This window comes from Pseudorca crassidens, chromosome 5 (assembly GCF_039906515.1).
Source record: "Pseudorca crassidens isolate mPseCra1 chromosome 5, mPseCra1.hap1, whole genome shotgun sequence".
NCBI classification, from domain to species: Eukaryota; Metazoa; Chordata; class Mammalia; order Artiodactyla; family Delphinidae; genus Pseudorca; species Pseudorca crassidens.
In genome coordinates, this window is record NC_090300.1 from 123,490,760 (window position 1) to 123,517,371 (window position 26,612).

At 39.1% G+C, this 26,612-nt stretch overlaps 1 long non-coding RNA gene across 1 annotated transcript in view; it reads left to right on the top strand.

The window, feature by feature from the left end:
* LOC137225338 (uncharacterized) overlaps window positions 1–21,007 on the top strand; it is a 79,669-nt gene extending 58,662 nt beyond the window's left edge. Inside the window, exon 3 of the long non-coding RNA XR_010943802.1 lies at window positions 20,941–21,007. This is a non-coding gene — a long non-coding RNA (uncharacterized lncRNA). The remainder of the gene's footprint in view (window positions 1–20,940) is intronic.
* The last annotated feature ends 5,605 nt before the right edge of the window (window positions 21,008–26,612 follow it).

A 26,612-nucleotide genomic window follows, 5' to 3' on the forward strand; every position in this document is an offset into this window, starting at 1 on the left:
TTCTTCCTACTACTGTATACCAACTTGCCTCTTTCTCAGAGCTCCCATAGATTCCAAATAATCACATTATAGCAGTATTACTTTGCTTGCATCTAGTTTTGTAATTTGAACTACTAACCTCCATGAATTCAAGTCCTATCTTGTTGACTTTCAATGTTAGCTCTGCTCTTCTGAGAATTAGGTGACCAACTTTCTGAGCAAAACTCCTTGTCTCTTTAGGGCCCTTGGAGCCCTTTGAGAACCCCGGAGCATCAAAATATCATCAGTGAACATCCTGGTTCTGAAACCCAGGACCTACCCTGAGTCTAATAGTGCCAGGGCTATCGTAGTGATGTAGGGCCTATTACTTGTCCCTTCATTTCCTTCTCTGCATTTCATCACTCCCACATTTTTAAAACAACACTTCCTATATGACATAATAATGGGCAAGCACTCTATGAGCTTTCAAGTGACAAGTAAGTGCCAGGAATATTTTATTTGCCTTGGAAAGATATAAATTCCTGGGTCTATTCAGATTCCAGTGGCTTTCAGAGAAACAGAGCACGCTGCTCTCCTTAAGAAAGGCCACCAATGGGAGTGATTTCTGGTGATGCAATGCTGATATTTTAGTACCATCCTGGAGAAGGGAAGAGGTGGGGTTTCTCTGGAGCCAGATGAACTCATAATTAGTTCTCACCCAGGCTGCTTAAGCAATTATGGTGAAACCAAATCACATTACTTTTTTTCTCCTGCTCTTGATAAAAGCCTCAGCCCTGCTCCTTCTGCCCCATAGGGCACTTGGCTGGCCATTATTTCTAACATCACAGACACTATTCTTTCCTGTTGTTTCCAGGCTACAACTGTCACTGTGTAAAATAAGAAGTGTGGGGGAAATAATGCACACCTCTTGGTCTCACTACTTCAGAGGCACCTAGCAACCCTGTCTCCAGGCAGGCAGCACGCATCTCCCTGGTAGTTTACTGCCCACTCACAGCAGAGGCGGCATGCTCTCTGCAAATAGCCTACCTCTTTGCCAGTACCAGCTCGGTGGTGGGGTGGTGGTGTCATTTGGTGTCCTTGGGGACATTTGGTTCTTGTTCTGGGAAGCCTAGGGCAAAGCAATGACTATTTCCCCAAAGCTGTTTGTGGAATCAGAAATTAGGTCAAGCAGTTCTGTACTTGGGGTTGCACAGTCTAAAATCAAAAGCAATGGTTTTCAACCTTAGTTTTTTCCAGTCTTTGACACATTTGACAGGTAAACCTTCCAGAATGTTCATGACATTCTTTTCAAAAGGATGTTCCCCAAGTATATTTATGCAATGAGCAACCCTCTTGGACATTTTGTCCATCCACCACTGGCCCAAAAATACTAGGCACACCAGCCATCAGTTTTCTCGATATCCATTCTCTGCCTCCAAAATCTCAGTTGGGATGAAGAGAGCCCTGCACTGGCTTACCAACCAGCCACATGGACTTTTCCATTTCAGGACATTATGATAAGATGTTGAGACTTATGATTTGCTTTCTGTACTTCAGGGAGTTTTTGAAGGTGCTTTGTTTCTTTACTTCTTATATTTGATCTGCATTTTAACCCTCCCCCAGAGTAAAAGCCTTGGAGAGTGAAAGTTGCATCTCTTTAGGAGGGAAACCAAGCTTTTACGGTGGTGACCAATCATGTCAGGCTTCTAGGCATGTAAAGCTTGATTTGGGAAACTGCAAGTGCTGCTGGGTAGAGGAGTGATTCCATGATATCGGGAAGGGAATAAGTTTTAACCTCCCAGAGTTATTTCCTCACTCACTCACCAAATAATTATTGAATTCCTACTATTAGTGCCAGTCCCTCTGCTAGGAGAAAGGGAGACAAATATGATTGAAATGTCTTATTTACAAGCTCATAGTCTGGGGGATATTTTACTGAAAACGACAGTTAGGAACAGTGTCAGATTTGTTGTAATAAAAGTACTTGCAAGTTGATTTGGGATCTCAGATGGGGATAGGAGGGCTCTCTAGGGAGATGGGGGTGGGAGGGAGATAAGTTTATATCATTTAATTTTTAATAATAACTATGTTTAATAACTGGCTCACAACATCCCTGAAAATCGAACACTCAGCTCTCATGAGCTGGTGTGAACTGGCTCCAGCACATTGTGAGATAAAGGTGAAACTGGGAAGTATAGATATACCTTATAGCCATGGTAAGGAGTCTGGATTCTCCCCACAAGGCATGATAATTTGAATATTAATTAGTGTTTTTGTTTCTCTTGTTTATTTTTAAAAAATGTTTATTTATTTGGATGTGCTGGGTCTTTTTTTTTTTTTTTTTTTTTAGTTGTGGCATGCAGAATCTTTTAATTATGGCATGCCAGCTCTTAGTTGCGGCATGCGGGATCTAGTTCACTGACCAGGTATCAAACCCCAGGCCCCCTGCATTGGGGGTGCAGAGTCCTAACCGCTGGACCACTGGGGAATTCCCTTGTTTTGTGTATTTTTACCTTCGTCCACCAAAGAAGGTGCCTAACTTTTATGTTTCCTTCTCCCAGAGGCTTTTGAATTGCCGGGCAGAAACCAAATATTTCTAAAGACCTAAGCTTGGCATTACCAGCTTTCATAAGATCACCTGGATGCAGTCAAGGTGAATGAAGATCAGAGTTGAGCATTATAATCTAAGACCGGAGGGCTCATTCTTGAATATTCTGTGTGAGATCCCTGTATGTTTCAAAAGATCTTTGGTGGAAGGAAGGAACCCAATAAAAAGACTGAATTTGAATTTCTCACTGACTGAGTAGGAGAGGGCTCAGCATAATGTAACTATTTTAGAGAAGTTAAGAGAAAGCATGTTTCTTGCACTCCAATGTTGTAGAGTTAAACTGATAGCCATTATAGCTGTAGATCATACATGTTTTTTAACCAGAAATATAACCCTATTGTATCTAAATTTTAGAAAATAATTATTACCCATGTAGAGGAGGAGTTGGAAAGGGGAGAACCTGATTGAAAAATGAGACCAGTTAGGTGAGATTATCTGCCATGATAAGGAGAGTAATCAGAGTAGTCTCTGGAAAGGCTCCACAACATTTCAGAGGATAAATCACAAAAGGTGTGCATACAGGTTGAAGGATTTAAAATATGAGCTGTTAATGGCTCAGCGGCAAATGCAACCCTATGCCTATGTTGGTTACCACTGTCTTCTGCATGCCTAGCACAGTGCCTCATACTTAGCAGGTACTTAATAAATACTTGAAGGAATGAAAGGGCAGTAAATGAATAAGTCCAGTGAACAAGCAAGTACGTATGTTTCCACTACATTAAAAATGAGTCTGGTCAAAGAATAACAAGGCAAGACACAGACTGGGAGAAAATCTTTGCAAAAGACACATCTAATAAAGGACTATTATTCAAAATACACAAAGAACTTTTAAAAACCAACAGTAAGAAAACTAACAACTTGATTTAAAAATTGGCAAAAGACCCGAAAGATACCTCACCAAAGAAGATATACAAATAGCAAATAAAACATATGAAAAGATGTTCTATTTTACATGTCATTAGGGAAATGTAAATTAAAACAATGATGTAAATTAAAATGTAATTTAAAACAAATGTAAATTAAAACAAACAAATAATGACATGTATTCACCACACAGTTATTGGAGTGGCCAAAATCCAGAGCACTGACAACACCAAACACTGGCAGGGATGTAGAGCAACAGGAACCCTCATTCATTACTGGTGGGAATGCAAAATGATACAGCCACGTTGCAAGACAGTTGGCAATCAAGATAAAACTAAACATTTCATTTAGTTTTATAAGATAAAACTAAACATTCCATTAGCATGTGATCTAGCAATCATACTTCTTAGTATTTATCCAAAGGAGTTGAAAACTTTTGTCCACATAAACACCTGCACACAAATGTTTATAGCAACTTTATTTATAATTGCTAAAATGTGGGAGCAACCAAGATGTCCTTTAGTAGGTGAATGGATAAACAAACTATGGTACATCCAGACAAAGGAATATTATTCAGCACTAAAATGAAATGAGCTATTAAGCCATGAAAAAACATGGAGGAAACGTAAATGCATATTACTAAGTGAAAGAAGCCAAACTAAGAAGGCCACATACTGTGTGATTTCATACTGTGATATTCTGAAAAAGACAAACCTATGGAGACAATAAAAAGATCAGTGGTTGCCAGGGGTTGGGGGTGGGAGAGAAGCATGAACAGGTGGAACACAGAAGACTTTTAGGTCATTGTAACTATTCTGTATTGATACTATCATGGTGAATACATGTCATTATATGTTTGTCAAAACCCATAGAATGTACAGAACCAAGAGTAAAACCTAGTGTCAAGCTATGGACTTTGCATGATAATGATATGTCAGTGTAGGCTCACCAATTGTAGCAAATCTACCACTGTGGTGGGAGATGTTGATAGTGGGGGAAACTGTGTCTGTATTGAGGACAGAGTGTAATGGGAAATCTCAGTACGTTCCATTAAATTTTGCTATGAACAAAAACTCTAAAATATTCTTAAAAGGGAAAAAAAAATCATCTGGGAATTAATCTGAGGACTTATGACTCAGTACCTAAATGGTGGTTATGGAAACCAGAGCATTTCTACATTGCCTGAAGATGATATTCTGACCAGTAAACTGCACTTGCATAAGGATCAATGACCCCATCAATGAAAACAAATGCCAGTGTGGCAGGGGAAATTCAGGTATACAGATTATTATGAGGTATGAGTTAAAGAATGGAGTATGAGAATTTGAACCAACTTAACCCAGTTTACTGTTGCACAAATGTCAGGTAATTTTAGACTCCATAAGAACTCTCCAGGAGTTAGAGGGGGTGTCAGCTCTATATTTTCATCTTACCACCTTTCTACCAGGCAGTTGTAGCAAAAGCACATTTCAGACCATATTATTTTAAGTAAACAAATATTGGGTAGCAAGCAAGCACAAAGCAATCATGCAGTCTCTGTTTACTTCTAATATTTTCGGTTTCGGCCCTGACACATTAACCAGGACCTTCATGAAAGGCTCTCTCCAAGATGAAGACAGGTGTGTTCTGATGGAGAGAGGGTCAGGCCTTTTAGTCAGATCAGATAACAAGATCGTCTACTGACGGGAGGGGCACAGGGCCATACCAACTATCCCCCTGCTATGAACTACTGGTCCAGACAGGTATTCATACTTTGTTCCTGCAAAGGTGGAGATGCACAACTTCTAACAATCGCATAACTTAAACTCCACTAATTTCACCAATTAGAAATTCCTTCTTACACACTAAATAATAAAACTTTTGGTGTTGATTTTGACAAAAATACTTTTGAGTGCCACCTGGCCAATTCTTAGGATGCTAATTATATTAGACCACTTCATATGCTCATTGATCCATAGGGTGTAGATTAAATTGTGCACACAGAGTTCCAAATGTTTACACACTGTGGTATTGTAAAGCAAATTGCAACAGACAATAAAACTGAAAGAAACATCAAGAAAAAGATTTTTTAAAAGATCCATCAGAATTAAACTGTTCCTCTGCTTTGCCTTGTACTAGTAACTATGACATCTCATTGCACATGTTACCAATTATTGTGCTGGAGAGAGTGGGTGTATATGGGGCTTTATAACATTTAAATGAAAACAGTTTAAAGCAATTTACTGACTTGGTTGATGTAATATCATAGCTCCTTTCTGAGATTCCCCATTAGCAAATATTTCCCATCAACAAAACCCTCTATGTAAGGCTTTATTTGGTATGTTTTTTTCTTTTTTTTCTTGGTAACAAGAAGAGCCATGAGTACTATGGATGAGCAGAAAAATATCCCAGAGAGAGGTTGTCATAGGAACTGCCCAGGAGAACAGTTATGCACAGGATAAATGCACCATCCAAAGAAGAGAGGAAAGAAGTGATCTTGAACCTACCCTTTCCATCAGTTTTGGGAGTAAAGCTCTCATGAATCTCATGTAAATTGTCCTCAGCGATAGCAGGGGTAGGTGGGATACTAGGAGACAGGGGGCTGATGATATATACGTCACAGGATTTTTGTAGAAGATTAAAAATAGATAAAATAGGCGTGAGCATGGGCACCTTACTCTTGTTTTCTCTTCCTCATGCTGCAGCATGAGCTCCAATAAAGCTTTGCCTGAAATTCTCATCTGGCCTCTTGTCAATTTCTATTGATTAAAGAGTCCAAGGGACTGGGTCAGTATCAATTACATGGGTTACTTTGTCCTGCTGGGTCCAAGCTTGTGAGCTTCTTTCCAATCAAAGTTACCCTCATGGGCATGATGTGGGTAATCCATGAAGTTCTGTTATCCTGGTCCAAGAGATTGAATGGGAATTCTCTAACTTAATTTTTTTTTAATACAAGAATATAATTTTTAAAACCTGTTTGCTTTGAAGTAATTGTAGATTCATAGGAAATTGCAAAGATAGTACAGAAAAGTCCCCCTATACCTTTCACCCAGTGTCTGTAAATGGTTGCATCTTAAATAAATACAGTACATTATCAAAACAAAGAAATTAACAATGGTACAACATGTGTATACATCTATGTAATTGTTTTTGAATTTTATTTTATTTATTGTTTTATACAGCAGGTTCTTATCAGTTATCCATTTTACACACATCACTGTATACATGTCAATCCCACTCTCCCAATTCATCACACCACCACCCACCACCCCCCTGCCATTTTCCCCCCTTGGTGTCTGTACGTTTGTTCGCTACATCTGTGTCTCAATTTTTGCCCTGCAAACCAGTTCATCTGGACCATTTTTCTAGGTTCCACATATATGTGTTAATGTACAATATTTGTTTTTCTCTTTCTGACTTACTTCACTCTGTATGACAGTCTCTAGATTCATCTACATCTCTACAAATGACCCAGTTTCGTTTCTTTTTATGGCTGAGTAATATTCCATTGTATATCTGTACCATATCTTCTTTATCCATTCATCTGTCGATGGGCATTTAGGTTGCTTCCATGTCCTGGCTATTGTAAATAGTGCTGCAATGAACATTGGGGGTGCACGTGTCTTTTTGAATTATGGTTCTCTCAGGATATATGCCCAGTAGTGGGATTGCTGGGTCATATGGTAGTTCTATTTTTAGTTTTTTAAGGAACCTCCATACTGTTCTCCATAGTGGCTGTATCAATTTACATTCACACCTACAGTGTGAGAGGGTTCCCTTTTCTCCACACCCCCTCCAGCATTTGTTGTTTGTAGATTTTCTGATGATGCCCATTCTAACTGGTGTGAGGTGATACCTCATTGTAGTTTTGATTTGCATTTCTCTGATAATTAGTGATGTTGAGCAGCTTTTCATGTGCTTCTTGGCCATCTGTATGTCTTCTTTGGAGAAATGTCTATTTAGGTCTTCTGCCCATTTTTGGATTGGGTTGTTTGTTTTTTTAATATTGAGCTGCATGAGCTGTTTATATATTTTGGAGATTAATCCTTTGTCCGTTGATTTGTTTGCAAATATTTTCTCCCATTCTGAGGGTTGTCTTTTCGTCTTGTTTGTAGTTTCCTTTGCTGTGCAAAAGCTTTTAAGTTTCATTAGGTCCCATTTGTTTATTTTTGTTTTTATTTCCATTACTCTAGGAGGTGGGTCAAAAAAGATCTTGCTGTGATTTATGTCAAAGAGTGTTCTTCCTATGTTTTCTTCTAAGAGTTTTATAGTGTCCAGTCTTAAATTTAGGTCTCGAATCCATTTTGAGTTTATTTTTGTGTGTGGTGTTAGGGAGTGTTCTAATTTCATTCTTTTACATGTAGCTGTCCAGTTTTCCCAGCACTACTTGAAGAGACTGTCTTTTTCCATTGTATATCCTTGCCTCCTTTGTCATAGATTAGTTGACCATAGGTGCGTGGGTTTATCTCTGGGCTTTCTATCTTGTTCCATTGATCTATGTTTCTGTTTTTGTGCCAGTACCATATTGTCTTGATTACTGTAGCTTTGTAGTATAGTCTGAAGTCAGGGAGTCTGATTCCTCCCACTCCTTTTTTTTTCCCTCAAGACTGCTTTGGCTATTTGGGGTCCTTTGTGTCTCCATACAAATTTTAAGATTTTTTGTTCTAGTCCCGTAAAAAAAGCCATTGGTAATTTGATAGGGATTGCACTGAATCTGTAGATTGCTTTGGGTAGTATAGTCATTTTCACAGTATTCATTCTTCCAATCCAAGAACATGGTATATCTCTCCATCTGCTGCTATCATCTTTAATTTCTTTCATCAGTGTCTTATAGTTTTCTGCATACAGGTCTTTTGTCTCCCTAGGTAGGTATATTCCTAGGTATTTTATTCTTTTTGTTGCAATGGTAAATGGGAGTGTTTCCTTAATTTCTCTTTCACATTTTTCGTCATTAGTGTATAGGAATGCAAGAGATTTCTGTGCATTAATTTTGTATCCTGCAATTTTACCAAATTCATTGATTAGCTCTAGTAGTTTTCTGGTGGTATTTTTGGGATTCTCTATGTATAGTATTATGTCATCTGCAAACAGTGACAGTTTTACTTCTTCTTTTCCAATTTGTATAACTTTTCTTTCTTTTCTTCTCTGATTGTCATGGCTAGGACTTCCAAAACTATGTTGAATAATAGTGGTGACAGTGGACATCTTTTTCTTGTTCCTGATATTAGAGGAAATGCTTTCAGTTTTTCACCATTGAGAATGATGTTTGCTGTGAGTTTGTTGTATATGGCCTTTATTATGATGAGGTAGGTTCCCTCTATGCCCACTTTCTGGAGAGTTTTTATCATAAATTGGTGTTGAATTTTGCCAAAAACCTTTTCTGCATCTATTGAGATGATCATATGGTTTTTATTCTTCAATTTGTTAATATGGTGTATCACATTGATTGATTTGTGTATATTGAAGAATTCTTGCCTCCCTGGGGTAAATCCCACTTGACCATGGTGTATGATCCTTTTAATATGTGGTGGATTCTGTTTGCTAGTATTTTGTTGAGGATTTTTGCATCTATGTTCATCAGTGATATTGGCCTGTAGTTTTCTTTCTTTGTGACATCCTTTTCTGGTTTTGGTATCAGGGTGATGGTTGCTTCCTAGAATGAGTTTGGGAGTGCTCCTTCCTCTGCAATTTTTGGGAAGAGTTTGAGAAGGATGTGTGTTAGCTCTTCTCTAAATGTTTGATAGAATTCACCTGTGAAGCCATCTGGTCCCAGACTTTTGTTTGTTGGAAGATTTTTAATCACAGTTTCAATTTCATTACTTGTGATTTGTCTGTTCATATTTTCTATTTCTTCCTGGTTCAGTCTTGGAAGATTAACCTTTCTAAGAATTTGTCCATTTCTTCCAGGTTGTCCATTTTATTGGCATAGAGTTGCTTGTAGTAGTCTGTTAGGATGCTTTGTATTTCTGCGGTGTCTGTTGTAACTTTTCCTTTTTCATTTCTAATTTTATTGATTTGCGTCCTCTCCCTCTTTTTCTTGATGAGTCTGGCTAATGGTTTATCAATTTTGTTTGTCTTCTCGAAGAACGAGCTTTTAGTTTTATTGATCTTTGCTATTATTTTCTTTGTTTCTATTTCATTTATTTATGCTCTGATCTTTATGATTTATTTCCTTCTGCTAACTTTGAGTTTTGTTTATTCTTCTTTCTCTAGTTCCCTTAGGTGTAAGTTTAGATTATTTGAGATTTTTCTTGTTTCTTGAGGTAGGCTTGTATTGCTATAAACTTCCCTCTTAGAACTGCTTTTCCTGCATCCCATAGGTTTTGGATCATCATGTTTTCATTTTCATTTGTCTCTCTGTATTTTTTGATTTCCTCTTTGATTTCTTCAGTGATCTCATGGTTATTTAGGAGGCTGTTTAGCCTCCATGTGTTTGTGTTTTCTACGTTTTTTTCCCTGTAATTGATTTCTAATCTCATAGCATTATGCTCAGAAAAGATGCTTGATATGATTTCAATTTCCTTAAATTTGCTGAGGCTTGATTTGTGACCCAAGATGTGATCTATCCTGGAGAATGTTCCGTGCGCACTTGAGAAGAAAGTGTAATCTGCTGTTTTTGGATGGAATGTCCTATAAATATCAATTACATCTATCTGGTCTATTGTGTCATTTAAAGTATATGTTTCCTTATTGCTTTTCTGTTTGGATGATCTGTCCATGGGTGTAAATGATTTGTTAAAGTCCCCCACTATTATTGTGTTACTGTCAATTTCTTCTTTTATAGCTATTAGCATTGGCCTTATGTATTGAGGTGCTCCTATGTTGGGTGCATATATATTTATAATTGTTATATCTTCTTCTTGGATTGATCCCTTGAACATTATGTAGTGTCCTTCCTTGTCTCTTGTAACATTCTTTATTTTAAAGCCTATTTTATCTGATACGAGTATTGCTACTCCAGCTTTCTTCTGATTTCCATTTGCATGGAATATCTTTTCCTATCCCCTCACTTTCAGTCTGTATGTGTCCATAGGTCTAAAGTGGGTCTCTTGTAGACAGCATATATACGGGTCTTGTTTTTGTATCCATTCAGCGAGCCTGTGTCTTTTGGTTGGAACATTTAATCCATTCACGTTCAAGGTAATTATCAATTTGTATGTTCCTATGACCATTTTCTTAATTGTTTTGGGTTTGTTTTTGTAGGTTCTTTTCTTCTGTTATGTTTCCCACTTAGAGAAGTTCCTTTAGCATTTGTTGTAGAGCTGGTTTTGTGGTGCTGAATTCTCTTTGTTTTTGCTTGTCTGTAAAGCTTTTGATTTCTCCATTGAATCTGAATAAGAACCTTGCTGGGTAGAGTAATATTGCTTGTAGGTTATTCCCTTTCATCACTTTAAATATGTCATGCCACTCCCTTCTGGCTTGTAGAGTTTCTGCTGAGAAATCAGCTGTTAACCTTATGGGAGTTCCCTTGTATATTATTTGTCATTTTTCCCTTGCTGCTTTCAATAATTTTTCTTTGTCTTTAATTTTTGCCAATTTGATTACTATGTGTCTCAGTGTATTTCTCCTTGGGTTTATTCTGTAGGGTCTGTCTGCACTTCCTGGATTTGGGTGGCTATTTCCTTTCCCATGTTAGGGAAGTTTTTGACTATAATCTCTTCAAATATTTTCTTGGGTCCTTTCTCTCTCTATTCTCCTTCTGGGACCCCTATAATGTGAATGTTGCTGCGTTTAATGTAGTTCCAAAGGTCTCTTAGGCTGTCTTCATTTCTTTTCATTCTTTTTTCTTTATTCTGTTCTGCAGCAGTGAATTCCACCATTCTGTCTTCCAGGTCACTTATCCGTTCTTCTGCCTCAGTTATTCTGCTATTGATCCCTTTGAGTGTATTTTTCATTTCAGTTATTGTATTGTTCATTCTGTTTGTTTGTTCTTTAATTCTTCTAGGTGTTTGTTAAACATTTCTTGCATCTTCTTGATCTTTGCCTCCATTCTTTTTCTGAGGTCCTGGATCATCTTCACTATCATTATTCTGAATTTTTTTTCTGGAAGGTTGCCTATCTCCACTTCATTTAGTTGTTTTTCTGGGGTTTTATCTTGTTCCTTCATCTGGTACATAGCCCTCTGCCTTTTCATCTTGTCTATCTTTCTGTAAATGTGATTTTTGTTCCACAGGCTGCAGGATTGTAGTTCTTCTTGCTTCTGCCCTCCTGTCTTCTTGCTTCTTCTTCTGCTGTCTGCCCTCTGGTGGATGAGGCTTTGTAAGAGGCTTGTGCAAGTTTCCTGATGGGAGGGACTGGTGGTGGGTAGAGCTGGGTGTTGCTCTTTTGGGCAGAGCTCAGTAAAACTTTAATCTGCTTGTCTGCTGATGGGTGGGGCTGGGTTCCCTCCCTGTTGGTTGTTTGGTCTCAGTCAACCTAACACTGAAGCCTACCCGGGCACTTTGGTGGAGCTAATGGTGGTCTCTGGGAGGGCTCATGCCAAGGAGTACTTCCCAGAACTTCTGCTGCCAATGTCCTTGTCCTCACAGTGAGACACAGCCATCCCCTGCCTCTGCAGGAGACCCTCCAACACTAGCAGGTATGTCTGGTTTGGTCTCCTATGGGGTCACTGCTCCTTCCCCTGGGTCCCAAAGTGCACACTACTTTGTGTGTGCCCTCCAAGAGTGGAGTCTCTGTTTCCCTGAGGCCTGTCGAAGTCCTGCAGTCAAATCCTGCTAGCCTTCAAATTCTGATTCTCTAGGAATTCCTCCTCCTGTTGCTGGACCCTCAGGTTGGGAAGCCTGACGTGGGGCTCAGAACCTTCACTCCAGTGGGTGGACTTCTGTGGTGTAAGTGTTCTCCAGTTTGTGAGTCACCCACCCAGCAGTTATTGGATTTGATTTTATTGTGATTGTGCCCCTCCTACCATCTCATTGTGGCTTCTCCTTTGTCTTTGGATGTGGGGTATCTTTTCTGGTGAGTTCCACTCCATCTATGTAATTTTTTGATTTAAAATTTATGTAAAATATACATAACATAATATTTATCATCTTAACCATTTTTAGGTATACAGTTCAGTAGTGTTCAATACATTCACATTGTTGTGCAACTAATCTCCAAAACTATTTCATCTTGCAAAACTGAAATTCTGTACCCATTAAACACTAACTCCTCATTCCTATCTCCTCTTAGCCCCTGGCAACCATACTTGTACTTTCTGTTTCTATGAATTTTATAGGTGACATGTAGGTAGAATCATACAGTATTTGTCTTTTTTGTGACTATTTTTAATCCACTTAGCATAATGTCCCCAACATTCATCCATGTTGTAGCATATATAGAGTTTATTTCCTTTGTAAGTCTGAATAATATTCCATTGTATGTATATCCTCCATTTTGTTTAATCTGTTCATCTGCTGATGAACATTTGGGTTGCTTCCACCTTTTGGTTATTGTGAATAATGCTGCTATGAACATGAGTGTTCAAATGCCTCTTTGAGACCCTGATTTTAATTATTTTGGGTATTTTTAAGGACTTAATTGTGTCCCCCCCCAAAAAGAAAAAAATAAAATAAAAAGATAAAATATGTAAAACATCTAGTGTATATAGTCCCTGACAATATTAATGCTAAATAATAATAATTTTTACTATCTCATGTATTCCTAACTAGAGCCGTCTGAGGAAGACACAGTCAAATTTTTCAGATGAGAAAATGAGGTACAGAGAAGTTGAATTGTTCAAGGTCACATGGTACCTGGTGCAGCTGGGACTCAAATGCAAGGTTGTCTGACTCTAAGGCCCTTAATGTCTCTGCTGGACTGAACTAGTAGGCAGTTAATACCTGGTAATAATTATAAAAATGATTCTTTGGTGATGGAATAGTAGTGGGAGTTTCAATTGCCATGAGATACACATAGTTAAAGGTCACAGCATTGCTTGATTTTGTTTTTTCATTGGGTTTATTTTTCCACATCCTACAGGATGACAACCACTTTGTTTCATTCTCCTCTCCTTACTCCCCAGTACAGAGCCCTAGGTTGCCCCAACCAATCCATGCCCTCCTACAGAGCTTTAAGAAAACCAGGAATCTCCTCTCTCTCTCCCTTCCCCCCGACTTTATTCAGGGGGACTATCACAAAAGGTATAGGAACCATTACAATGGGGTTTTGTAGTAAGGGGAGAGAGATTTGGCTTGACTCCGAATGTAAGTAAAAATGGGAATTTGTAGTCAAGACGCAGGGTGGGGAATCAGTGGGTAGAAATTTATCAAGAGGAAACATCATACTTAAGGGAGGATTCTAAACTGACCTATCAGGATTCTTGCTGAAGGCAAGCCAGGGTGATTAGTTATCACCTGGAAAGTAGATGATGAAGACCTCAAACAGATACTGCAGGTGATCAGATGTTGAGGATGGGGGATTCTAGTTAAACTGATGTAGCAGGATTCTTGCTAGAACTGTACTCTACAAGGAAGGACATAGAAGCCCAAGGTCAGGCCTAGTGAAAAAGCAGACTCAGAAGAGACTGACCAGGGAGTGGGCATGGTGGCAGAGTAGGAAGACTCTGAGCTCACCTCCTCCCATGGACATTCCAAAATTACAACTATTGATATATACAGAGCAACTATTGATGAGAATGACCTGAAGACTAGCAGAAAAGATCATCTGCAATTAAAGATATAAAGAAGGAACCACAACAAGATGGGGAGGAGGGGCAGAGGCGTGGTATAGCCAGGACCCCCACCCCCAGGTGAGCGACCTATTAGCAGGAGGATAACTATAATTGCAGAGGTTCTCCCCAAAGAGCAAGGGGTCTGAGACCCACATCGGGGTCCTCAGTCCAGGGGTCCTTCACTGGGAAGATGAGCCCCCAGAACATTTGGCTTTGAAGGCCAGTGGGGCTTACTTTCAGGAGATCCACAGGGCTGTGGAAAATAGAGACTCCACTCGTAAAGGGCACAGACAAAATCTCACATACTCCAAGAGCCAGGGTAGAAGCAGAAGTCTGAAAGCAACATGAGTCAGACTCACTTTCTGATCTTGGAGAGCCTCCTGGAGAAGAGGGGGAGGCAATTTGGACGCCCTCTGGGGACATAGATGCTGGCAGCAGGATTTGGGGGGCTTGTTCTACCACGAGGACACTGGTGCTGGCAAACAGCATTTTGGAATTCTCCCTCTAGCTTATTAGTGCCAAGACCCAGCCCTGCCCACCAGCCAGTTTGCACCAGTCTTGGGACACCACAGGTCAAGCACCTAGCTGGCTTGGGGACACAGCCCCACACACCAGCAGGCTGGCTGCCTTTGGATCCCTGAGGCCCTAGCCACCGTGAGACCTGGCCCTGTGCACCAGACATACCAGGACCCATCCTCATCCACCAGGGGGTGAGCAACAGCCCTGGGACCCTACCCCTGGGCCCTAGCCCCACCCACCAGCAAGCTGACATCAGTTTCAGGACACCTTGTGTCCCTCAGCCAGCTGCCCCAGGATCTGGCACTACTCACCATTAGGCTGACACCAGCTCCAGGACTCCCAGCCCTGCAGCTAGCTATGCCAAGCCCTGCCTTTGCCCACTAGTGAACCAGAACTAGCACTGGGACCCCCCACCCCCCACCGCCAATGCCCCGTGCTCTGCAGCTAGCCATCTTGTGACCAAGGCCCATCCACCAACAGAACGACAGGCTCCGCACAAGGTAGGACCTGGCAACCAACCTGGTTGGGGTCCAGCCCCACCTAACAGCACACCCATAGTAATCAGCTCACCACAATAGAAGGACCCATGCAGCCCACATAGAGGGCACCCCTAGAGCATATAGCTCTGGTGACCAGAGGGGATTGCATTCCTGGGATGCATGGGACATCTCCTACATAAGGCTACTTCTCCAGGATCAGGAAACATAATCAACCTACTAAGTACACAGAAATAGAAATGGCAAATTAGCACAAAATGAGAAGACAGAGGAATATGTTGCAAATGAAACAACAAGATAAAAGCCCAGAGAAACTAGATGAAGTAGAGATAAGCAATCTACCTGATCAAGGTAATGATCCTAAAGATGCTCAGTCAACTCAGGAGAAGAATGGATGAACACAGTGAGAAGTTTACCAGAGAGTTAGAAGATGTAAAGAAGAATCAGAGCTGACGGATACAACAACTGAAATAAAAAATATACTAGAAGGAATCAATAGTAATTTAAATGATACAGAACAGATCAGTGCACTGGAAGACAGAGTAGTGGAAATCACTGAAGCTGAGCAGAAAAGAGAATAAAAAGAAATGAGGACAGTTTAAGAGACCTCTGGGACCACATGAAGCATATTAACATTCACATTAAAGGAGTCCCAGAAGGAGAAAAGAGAGATAAAGGGGCAGAGAACATATTTGAAGACATAAAGGCTGAAAACTTTCCTAACTTGGAAAAGGAAACAGACATCCAGGTCCAGGAAGAACAGAGAGTCCCAAACAGGATCGACCCAAAGAGGATCACACCAAGACACATTGTAATTAAAATGAAAAAAATAAAGATAAAGAGAGAATTAAATGAGAAGGGAGTGGCAAAATATATTTAAAGCGATGAAAAGGAATACCTACAACCAAGAATATTCTACCCAGCAAGGATATCATTCATATTTGAAGGAGAGATCAAAAGTTTTACAGAAAAGCAAAAGCTAGGAGTTTAGCACCACCAAACTAGCTTTACAAGAAACCTAAAGGGACTTCTCTAAGTGGAAAAGAAAAGGCCATAACTAAAAATCTGAAAATTATAAAAGGAAAAATCTCATAGGTAAAGGCAGATACACAGTAAAAGTAATAGGTCAGACACTTATAAAACTAGTAGAAGGTTAAAAGACAATACTAATAAAATATCCACAATAAATAGTTGAGGGATACACAAAACAAAAAGATGCAAAACATGATGTCAAAAACAGTAAACATAGAGTTGGGGAGTAAAAATGCAGGGTTCTTAAAATGTGTTTGAACTTAAGAGATCAGTAACTTAAAATAATCATGTAATATGTAAATAGTGTTATATATAAACCTCATGGTAACCACAAACCAAAAATCTATAATGGATACACACAAAAAAGAAAGAAATCCAAACATAACACTAAAGATAATCATCGAATCACAAGAGAAGAGAGCAAAAAAAAAAAAAGAAGAAAGGAGTAAAAAAAGGACTGAGACACAGAAAGATAAATATGGCATGATTTCACTTGGACGTGGAATCTAAAAAGCAAAACAAATGAACAAATATAACTGACAGAAACAGAGTCATAGATGTAGAGAATAAACAGATGATTGCCAGAGGGGATGGGGGCAGGGAAAGGAGAGAAATAGGTGTGGGAAATTCAGAGGTACAAACTTTCAGTTATGAAATAAATGAGTCACAGGTATGAAATGTACAGTGTGGGGAATATAGTCAATAATTACGTAATATCTTTGTATGATGACAGAAGGTAACTAGACTTATCATGGTGACCATTTTAATATGTACAGAAATATCAAATCACTATGTTGTGTATAAGGAACTAACATAGTGCTGTAGGTCAATTGTACTTCAAACCAACCAACCAATCAAACAAGCAAACTCATAGAAAAGGAGATCAGATTTGTGGTTACCGAAGTCGGTGGGTGGGGAGGGGGGAATTGGAAAAAGCAGTCATAAGGTCAGACTTCCAGTTATAAGCAAGTAAGTACGAGGGATGTATCAATGTACAACATGGTATGTATAACAAACGCTGCCGTACATTAGATATGAAAGTTAAGATAGTAAATCCTGAGAGTTCTCATCACAAAGAAAACAATTTTTTTCTATTTCTTTAATTTTGCATCTATATGAGATGATGGATGTTCACTAAACTTAGTGTGGTCATCGTTTGTTGATGTGTGTAAGTCAAATGATTATGCTTATACCTCAGACTTATACAGTACTGCATGTCAATTATGTGTCAATAAAACTGGGGGAAAAAACTGCTAATACCTAAGAATTAGTCATTAAACAATATAAAACCAGTCATTTATAGAAATACTCTCATGCATAATAAAAGTATATAAAATTTTTTATTTGATTAGAGAATGATATTGTAACTGACTATATCTTATTGGGTTACCTTATCGAAAATTTTTGTTTAAAAACTAAAAAATCAAAATAAATAAATAAATAAGGGGAAAACAAAAAACCAGCCTGACCAAAGTTTGGTCAAGGAGAGAATCTTTGTCAAGTCCTAATCTCCCAGTGCCTTAGAATATGACTATATTTGGAGATAAGGCCCTTAAGGAGGGGATTAAGGTAAAATGAGGTCATATGGGTGGACTGTAATCCAATATGACTGATGTCCTTATCGGAAGAGGAGGTTAAGACACAGACACACACACAGAAGGAAGACCACGTAAAGATATCAGAGGAAGACAACCATCTATATAAGCCAAGGAAAGAGGCCTTTAGAAGAAACCAACTCTGCCAACACCTTGATCTTAGACTCCAAAACTGTGAGGAAATAAATTCCTGTTGCTTAAGCCATCCAGTCAGTGATACTTTTTAAAAAATATATTTATTTATTTATTTATTTATTTATTTTGGCCGCATCGTGTCCTAGTCACGGTACAGGGCTATTCATTGTGGCATGCGGACTTCTTAGTTGTGGCATGTGGACATCTTATTTGCGGCATGTGGACTCTTAGTTGTGGCATGCGGGATCTAGTTCCCTGACCAGGGATTAAACCCGGGCCCCCTGCATTGGGAGTGTGGAGTCTTACCCACTGGACCACCAGGGAAGTCCCTATCAGTGCTACTTTGTTATAGCAGCCCTAGCAAACTAATATACCCTACAGGGGTGTGAGCACCAAAAGTTTATTCCAACCCATGTCACCTTTTCCTCCTGGCATCTCCACTCTCGTCATTCTGTGGCTGTGCCCATTTCATCGTAGTTAAACACCAGGTGTGGAATGTGAACCCACTGTATAAGATGGCACAGGTCCACTTTGGAAATGGCCCTGGGGAAGCTAAGTCTAGGAACATTAGTCAAGGTACATGCTTTCCCTTCTGTTCTTGTGCGTGCCTCCCACTGGCCCAGTCTCTCCCAGGGAATGGTACATTACTAAGAGCTAACCAAAACTTTGTTCATATCAAGATGTAAGTTCTTACAGGACTGCACTACCATGAACCTTTTATATGTCTGTTTACAACTCCCACACCACCTCCAGCTAATTTCTGAATCCACAGACACTGAAATTGTGCCTATGAATTATTCGTTTCTATACACCCAAGACCTACTACAATTCTGGGTTCAAAGAAGACACTAATTTATGTTTGAAATTCTTGAGTGGATATATCTCTATCTGTCTATCTATCTATCTATCTGTCTATCTATATGTAGTTTAAAAATTTTTCTTCCTTGTTTACTTCTGAGGAGGGGATTTTATAATACAGACTCAAGTGAAAGAAATGTTAAGCACATTAAACATATAAGGAAAAGGGTTTATCTTTATTTTACATGCTCTAATCAGAAGTTGTTGAAATGCCTAAGCCTCTTCTTACGAGGGAGAAGGCAAATACAGCAGAGGTTGAGTTGTCTAGGAAAATTGGTCATCATGACCTCAAGGAATCCTACTGCCTACTACACTCCCCAGATGGAGCCAGTACCCCGAGGATGGGGTAGGCATCGTTGGGGACATGGGGAGAGAAAAGAGGCTGCAGAGGAAAGGGATGCCCAGTCTCCCACTCAAGACAGACTTTGTAAGGACTGTCAGGCATAATAATTATTTTACCTCTGGACATGCTCTGGACTCTCTGTGTGTCAGGACCAGTTACTAGTAGGATTTTTTTTTTTTTTTTTTTAATAATGAGCTGTACCTCATTCTCCTCAGGCTTTTGGGCAGAAGAGAGAGAGTATATTTTGATTGTTATGAACTGTATCCAGCTGGTCACGTAGAACCTTGGAAGCACTGCACCTCTCATCCTCTCCTCAGTCTAGACCTATGGGAGGTGCTGCTCTATCAGGGGCTCTGGTTGGAAGCAAAATACAGTCTTTCGAAATACAGCCCTTCACTTGGCTCTTCCAGAGACACAATCCAAGGAAGGTCAACTCCAGAAAGTTGTAGTAAAAAGCTGGGTCATGAACATTCATTATTTTTAGAAAACAATGGGCAGTGGACAAAGCAAGACAGGTAACTAGCGACACATGCTTTTGCACTACTGGGAACACAGTGCTCCTTCAGGGGTTTCCTGTTGGCGAGACAACGGCCAGCACCCCACAGATTTGTGTCAGGAATTCCAAAGAAGCACAATCAATCATTTGTGAAGAAGCAGAACAGTCCTCTGTTAGACTTTGTGTATTACTAAAAATGAGCACGAGTGAAGGTCAAATCTGTCCTCCAGCTTCCTAATCATAATTCAGAGGCGGAGAGAAAGGGAATAGAGAAAAAGTGAAGGAAAAAAAAAAAAAAAAAGAGAGAGAGAGAGAGAGACTGCCTGGAGTTTGGAACACTAAACAGAGATGAAAAGTTTTTCTGTCTTTGATGTGAAACACTCACATGGTCACTTTTTTTCTCCTAAGTCATTTAATTTTGTGGGATTGAATTCTTTCTGATGTCTAGGAAAATATAAATGCCATCAACTGTTTGATCTCATCTGGGTAGTTTGTTTGTGGACAGGGAAGTTAATGCCACAAAAAGCACTAAAATCCTACAACATGCCAGCTTTGAATGATTCGCAGAGAACAGTCACAAGGCAGATCAGATGGGGTGCTTCTGAGGTTAAAAAAAAGGATTACTTAAAACTGTGTATCCAGAAAACACAAGACATTTGTACTATTTATCATTCAGTGAAAGCTAAATAGCATTGGGGCATGGTTATTTTAAGTTACAGTTTGAAAAAAATGAAAACTATTATTTCTGAAGACCAAAAATTAATTTGCTAATTTAAATGATTTTGAAAATTGGCACAAAAGAGAGAACAGAGCCTTTCATGTGATGTATAAGGAAGATCTGTTGAAGAAAATTAGCTCCTGCAGGAATAGGATTGATAATGTGACATATACTCACTTTGATCTAAGTTTAACACCTTCCCACATTTTCAACATTCCAGTGACTTCTAATTACTATAGTGATGATACCTTGCAACTCAACATTTAATTCCTGAGTAACAGGCAACAATCCAATGTGGGTATAGTTAAAAATTTATTTATTAGTTATTATCTGTAGTAATCTGTTTGGAATCATCTCTCTCTCTCTCTCTCTCGCATATTTTACTCTTGCTACATCTAATAAAGAGGTTGAAACACCTTCAAATATAAGTCGTATAAGAAGAATCAATATGCCTGTTTAGGCCCTATTTTTGAGTATAAGAAACTTGACATGATGTCCGAGCATTGCTAGGGAAACAAATATGGGGGTTCTTAAATAAGTACTTTTCAGCTGGAGCTGACCTCGAAATTCACTTTTGATGTTTGATGAAGCTATGGACAAAAAAAATATCCTCAGTAGTTAGAGCATCTGTTCCATCCAGTGATGTTGTACCATAGTCAATGTTTATTATTCTTCCAAAATGGACAGATCCATGAGGTGGGAGTTGCTTTATCTGCATCAGAAATTTCCAGATAAATGGCAGAAGAATCGTCTGACCACTGAAAAAACAAACAGTGAGTACTTCCTCACATTGCTCTTTAGGCTTTTTAAACATCTTATCAGGAGGTCTATTTCAGCTCTCCAATAAAAAGGGTGTCCAAGGATTCATACCTGTGTAGTGCAGAGATATTCCACTATTTACATTTCTAGGTATTGGCCCTATAATACAGTTTTCCTGTGTTAGAGAAGTAAGAAATCAATAGAAATTCAGGGTTCAGAAACAAGAACCCACATTTTTAAAGCCTGTTTTTCCATTGCCGCACAGGAAGCAAAAGCAAATATAAACAAACAAAAAATTTAATAAAACAGTCCAAAAATACACTAGAAAAGTGGGAATGGGGAAAGGAGAGGGGGGAATAATATCACAGTGTTAGGGTACGTTTAGAAACCTAATAGCAATACTGACTGTAACACATATTAATCTCTTCTTCTGTTCCCAGCCTGAGCTAGGCACCTTAACATTCATTCTTGTATTTAATCTTCACGACAGCTATATGAAAGTGTCATTATTAATCTCTCCATTTTACAGGTGAGAAGTTAAGGCTGGGAGCATTAAAGTAAATTGCTCAAGGGATCCCAGTTAAGCTAGTAAGTGATGGGACTTGCATACTGAAAAACAAAACAAAACAAAACAAAATCCCAAGCAGTCCAGAGGAGATATTATGGGTAGTTGGTCTCATAAGTGCCAAAATATAATCTAGGGGAATCCATGGGCTTGCACTACAGCCTAAACCAATGAATTCATAAAGTCAAGTGGCCAGAACAGGTACACAAAACTCTGCTTGAAAGGAGGCAACTAGAAACTGGGATGTAGATTTGACTTGCATAAAACCTTTTTGTTCTATGTAGGGGAATTTTTTTGTGCCCTTTGATAAAAATACATACACTTATGTATATATTCACATCCTGAAATTGGAAAGCAGAGTAGGTGGAGGGTCTTCATAATGTCTGAAAGGCAAGAAGATGATAATGTTAGACTTTGTTTTTTCTCTTACAAAGTAGTCCTATGGACTGAAAATGGATGGTGGACTTATTATTTACTGTTCTTGGGTACTCAGGGTGCGTGTCAAACAGTGATAATCATGTTTCATTACAGTCAAGGGTAATTTTAGAAGTTCATTCTGCAAGTCCCAGCATATATTATTGATTATTGTCCTATAGGAAGCAATCACAGATGAAATATAAGATAGAGTGGTCTCCTGTAAAACGATTTACATACAATTCAATGGGTCTATACCAAACTTCTAAATTAGCAGTAGAAAAGAACAGTCACTGCAATGTGCCACAAGAGGGCGTGCTGGTACTTTTAAATATCAGTAACTTGGCAGGCAAAGTGAGCATAATTAAAGACAAGGTGCAGATTTCAGGTACAAGCCAGTTGCTTTTTGTCAATCATTAAATATCAAATCTGGAAGATTTTCTTTAGTAACTTTTGTGGGATTTTAAAAGAGTAATGAGGTTTTTAAAGGCATGTTATTCCTTATTTTCATAGAAAGAAATGAGACTTTTTTTCTAAAAATTTACTGGGTTAATATTTTATTATATACATACTTTGATCTATCACCAATTATCAAGATGGTTTAGGGAAAATTAATAGATAATACTGTTTCCTTTTGTTATCAGCAATACAAATGACAAATTGGTGAAATTGGGGTTCAATTTAGCAGATGGGGGAAAGGTTAAGTGGAGAGAATTATGACAAATTAACAGAGATTCAAATAATCTTTTCCACACCCCTTCCCCTTACATATGTAACTAGGTGATTCATCATGTATTAAAAAATGGCTTTATTGAAGATACTGTTCATCATTTTTAGGCCCTAATTTTGCCTCTTTAATAAACCAGTGAAATCTGAACATGAGATTAAAAAAAAGAATATGTATATTATCCCTAAACCTAAGGATTAAAAATAAAGAAAAATAGGCAAATGACAAAATCCTCACAGCGTATGTGTTTTTGAGCGATCCTAGAAGTATATGTGGTGTTTCTCTATCGGAGGAAAATTTATAAATATTTACACTAGAAATGTTCCTTTAGTCCAGGGATCGGCAAACTTTTTCTGTAAAGGGCCAGAAAGTAAATACTTCTGGCTTTGCAGGCCGTACGGTCTCTGTCTACTTCTGGCTACTGAGTTTCGCCACTGTAACATGAAAGCAGCCATGGACAAGCAGATGAATGGGCCTGGTTGTGGCCCAGTAAAATGTCATTTACAAAAACAGGTGCCAGGCTAGATTTGGTCCCTGGATCACAGTGTGCTACACCCTGCCTTAGTCCAGCTGTGGACTCCTTCACAAAAGAGGGTGAGTGAGAAGGAGAAATAAGCTTTGGAGACCTGGACCTAGGGGTACACAAAGAACCTCCAGCTGGAAGGCGTAAGGATATAAAAAGCTTCCCCCCAGGTATCAAGAGAGGCTCAACAGAGTCCTTATCAGGAAGCCAAAATTAAAACTGTCTTAGGAAAAAGTGTACTTTAGAAAATTGGTTGGAATAGATGCATAGCCCATGTCTAAAACAAATAAAGCCCTGGAGGTACAGTAAATCAAAAATATCTAAGAGGTGGAGAGTTTGTCCTGAGCACCCGTAGCCCTGGCATGCTGAGCTACCCAGAAGTAAGGAAAATCTTGAACCTTGCAGGAAACTACAGAGTTTGGCAGCAAGACAATTGTATACATTAGTCCCAAGGAGGCGCCCTCATTTTCTGAACGTAAGGAAGCACATCCTAAAGGACATTTTCTAAAGGAGAACTGGAAGTCTAAATATTTTGAAAATGTATTTCATGGTTCATAGAAACATCAGATACATTGCCTATGAGTGACAGATGCATTATACTCTGATTTAGGAGATGAGCTAAGATTTCCACAAAATCAATTAGTTAACTGCTGGAAAAAATGCTTAGAAGAGTACATACTGCAATGGTTCCCAAGTCTTGTTGCAAAGGAATGTCAAGGAAATTTATTAAAAACACAGTTTCCCAGGTCTCATTCCAGACCTATTGTATTAGATATTTTAGAGCCTGTGATTCAGGCATTTTGACAACACTGCCCAGCTGGGTCTTCTGAGCAACCAGGCTACCATCAGGCCAGGGACCGGCATTGGGGAACCAGTAGGACAAAGGATAAACCCCAGATATGGAGTTTGGCCCCGCTTGGCCCTGCCTTTTTTTAGTCATTTGACCTTGAGCTAGCGATGTAACATTTCCAAGATTCAGTAACAATACCCGTAACATGGAGCCAACGTTTGCCCCTACTGGAAGGATTGAAAATCTGATGTGGCTCTGTCAGGCTTGGAGTATAGACGTTTTTGCCTCTTCTACATTCTCCCTCCCCATTCTTTATGGGGACAACACAGCTGTATTTGCTCCACTCACCACTGTACAGAAGTTTACTGAAAGTGAAAGCATTTTTAAGAAGATACGAAAGGTTTCGTTTTGCTCCACAGGACCTTTCCATCTTGAATTTCCCGAGAACTCTGGGTTTCAGGTCACACCATCTCTACTCTTAAACATCAGCTCTGGAGAAGCCTAAGAAGGGAGACATCGAGTCCTCAGACACCCCATCAAGTCCTAGCCTGTGCTGATTTTCTTTGCAACTTGACTTAAGACAATTCCAAACTCATTACCTGGTAACTTGGCTTTCAATTCCAAATTCCTGCTGCGGTAGAGCTTTGTCCTTACATGTAAGTGTAGGGGGTTTTTCTTCTTTGTCAGAAGTTCAGGCACAGTGAATTAGACCACACCTGCTGCTCCTTTATTTTTTTCCTCTTTTCTGTGGTTTATCTTAATGACGAAGAGCATCACTCCCTCTAAATCTGGAGTGTGGAAAATCACGGGGCAGCCTACCAACTGTTACTTGTAAAGGGATGTGATACGGAGGAAGGAGCTGGCAACTCCCTTCCTCAGGCCCAGGAGCGTTCTTCTTACTCATAAGCAATTATTCATCTGATCTCTGGTAATAGGGCATGTTCCTCCTTCCTGAGCACATAAGGCCAAAATGAACTCATCAAGGAGGAAAATAATTTCTACGGTGTGTGCTATTAAAGCTCCCTCCGTGGTAGGAAAGTATTTGTGGAACAGAAGAGGAGTTTGGCAATTGTTCTGTTATTTTGTTGAAAGAAGAAAGCCAGGAAAAAGTAAAATTCTGGTTAAAGAAAGAGCTGCTTTAGCATGCAAGTCCATGGTGCTTCTCCAGTAGTTGTGGCTGACAAGTTGAGAAGGCAAATCTGCATTTCGGGAATTTGTGGACTCAGCATTTGAGTTAAGTTTCTTTGCAGGTAAAACCTGAGTGTTTTGTTGTATTCTAATTTAGAGCTGGGCACTCTCCAAATTAAGAATGAAGAATCCTACATCAGCAGGTTTACTGCTAAATTTGACTATTGGTTCTACTTAGCAACTTCAAGCAGAGTAAAGGAGGCAGCTATAATATTTCAAGGAATCAAGATATGGCAATTGGACAGCATTTGAATATTAGAGTGTTATTTTTAGGACAATAACTCTATCATTGAATGACACCTCTAAGGCCCAAGAGCAAATCTAGTATTAAGTTATCCCCTTAAGGGATTAACGATTTGCTTCTTAATCACTTGTTACCTATTTTTTAATCTTACTCAAAGTTTTCATTGCATGGGGAAGCACTATTATTAAATGATGTCACAGTGTATTACAGCCCATTTATAAAACACTGAAACTACCGCGTGTCGCAAGCCTTCCTCCTGGCTGGAACTAATTTTGTCCACCACAAATATCAAAAGTGCCTGGAAATGTACAAAGCAATCATTTTTGACCACCCAAAGTAATGCTATTATTCTGGACCCAAAGTAATCCCTTGAGATGTTATCTTAGAAAAATAAAAAAACATTAATAGTTTATTTTAGAGAGGAGGCTCTTTGCATTCAATATTGCTAATCTGAAAATAAAAAAAAAATAAGTGGCAGGCTGCTCATCTTTCTGTTTCCTTTTTTTTCACATGAGTATTTCAGCTTTACTTAACAATTTTACTTCTGACTAATTTGAACACATGTGCATTGCTTTAGTATTTGGCTAGGAGAGGATTTCTCTGGTAAAAATAATCCAAAGTCACGTTTTGTTTTCGGAATGTTTATTTCTCCTGAGATTCTGAGAGATGTTCATAGCAAATTGCTAATGCAGCTAAAACATGGCTTTATAAAAGTAGAAACCTTGGCATCATCTCTGCTCTTGTTCTCTCTGCCTCTAATCTGTGACCAAGTTCTCAGTCCCCTTCTTTTTATTTTCTCAGCCACTCCTTGCACAGTTCTTTACCGTCTCTCCCCTTGAACTACTACTGCTGTCTTCTAAATGTTCCTCCCTATTTTTTTGTAATCCATCTTCCTGAAATATAGACCCAGTTATGTCATCCTCCTGCTGAAACCTTTATTTGCCACATTTCTGATGAGTTTGGTGATGACAAGTGTCTCTGGGATTCTCTTTGCTTTGGAGTAAGACCTTCACTAATATCCTGCCCTACAGGGGAGGAAGTGCTAATATTAGGCAGGTTGTCAGGCCCCAACCAAGTAACTTGGGGTTCTTCCAGAAGCCACAAGCCTAGGGGAAAACTGGATTTCTGATGAGGACATTGAGACAGAAG